The sequence below is a fragment of the Gavialis gangeticus genome, unplaced genomic scaffold (assembly GCF_001723915.1).
Source record: "Gavialis gangeticus isolate Ggan-Ray unplaced genomic scaffold, GavGan_comp1, whole genome shotgun sequence".
NCBI lineage: Eukaryota > Metazoa > Chordata > Crocodylia > Gavialidae > Gavialis > Gavialis gangeticus.
The window spans coordinates 17,973,789-17,975,165 of NW_017729016.1; the positions used below are offsets into that span (position 1 = coordinate 17,973,789).

The 1,377-nt window shown below is 55.6% G+C and overlaps 1 protein-coding gene across 1 annotated transcript in view; it reads right to left on the bottom strand.

Moving 5' to 3' along the window:
* GNA12 (G protein subunit alpha 12) overlaps nucleotides 1-1,377 on the bottom strand; it is a gene marked incomplete at its 5' end in the record, with an annotated part of 68,172 nt that overhangs the window by 66,177 nt on the left and 618 nt on the right. The gene's annotated exons all lie outside the window — the stretch shown is intronic.

Here is a 1,377-nt window from a genome sequence, read left to right on the forward strand (position 1 = left end):
TGAGGAAGGGGCGGGGGGAGGGGCGTCTCCTCTAGGGGGCGCCGGGAGACAAAGCCGGGCCTGCGGGGTGGGGCGGCCCGGGCTGCCCCGCCCCCGCGGGTGTCGGGCTGCAGGTGCCGCTGAAGGGAGAAGCATTGAAACAAGCGGCCTAGGAGGAGGGGGCTAGTTCCGCTTGGGGCAAGGGGCGACATGGAGAGCCCTTGGCTCCAGGCCTCTTCTTGGAGGAAAGCGGAGGACGGGCTGCAGGCTTCGGGAGCAGCCAGGAACAGGCGCCTGCCCCGCCCCACCACGAAATAAAGGGAGCAGAAAGAAAATGTCGTCAACTACCGGCCAGCAATGTGAGGCGGCACGGGCACCCCCTGCGAAAAACACCAGCGCCGCTGCCTGCAGGCGGTCGCTGCTCACCCCCACCCCCGGTCAGGCGGCCGGTCCCCGATCGACCCAGCACCGCCAGTCCCCGTCCAACCGGCACCACCACTGCCACCGCCACGGCTGCCTGCAGGAGCTCGGCGCCGCCACGCCCACACCGCCTGCGGGCAGTCGCCGTGCCCCCAGCCCCCGGGGGCACGCGTTGTTCATGGCCAGCGGCTTTGGAAATCATTTAGAAGCTGACTCTGGCCGGGCCCGAAGAGCTGCAGAAATGCAGAGGGAACCACAGCCGGACTGGAAGTTTCTTGTCGTGTTCAGAGTTACTTGGAAACGTCACGAGAAAAAGAAAAGGTTAAGGTAGCATCAGGACGAGCACTGCAGATCAGTCGTTTAACAGCACAAAAAAGGTGCAGGCATCTCATCGTTATTGCTGCAACCAAGCGTTATACAGGCGACCGCCGCTGGGCACTCTTAATCGGGTCCTGAAAACCCGAACGTCAAGCGAAACGAGCGTTAAGGGAAACCGAAAGTATTTGCTGACCCACGTTGGCGACCGCGAGCGTTATAACGAAACTCGCTGAGCGCTAAGTGAAATTGGGGATCAATTTCAAATGAGCGTTATTGTGAAATAGTGCTAAGCAAAAAAGCATTAAGCAGGGCTTGCCTGTACCCCTGGAAATTCAGAGTGAAGGTATTTATGAAAAATGGAAACATGGTGTAGAAGGTATAGGTATAGAGATGAGCCTTCCATTCCCAGTGTATAATAGCCACATCACTAGGATTAAAATACACTTGCAGTCACAGATGAGAGGTAATTGATTTTTAAGTAAGCATTTGGGGTTTTTTCATATTTTTCTCAGTGGTGCCACAAACCAGTTAAATGTTATCTGGTTGCTTTAACTGTGTATCCCTATGTGGAAATAAAAAGAATTAAAAAGAGCAAACAGGCAAGATTTGAGGTCCCAGCATCTCTCAACAAGACAAAGCTTAGTCCCTCAGTCCCTGACA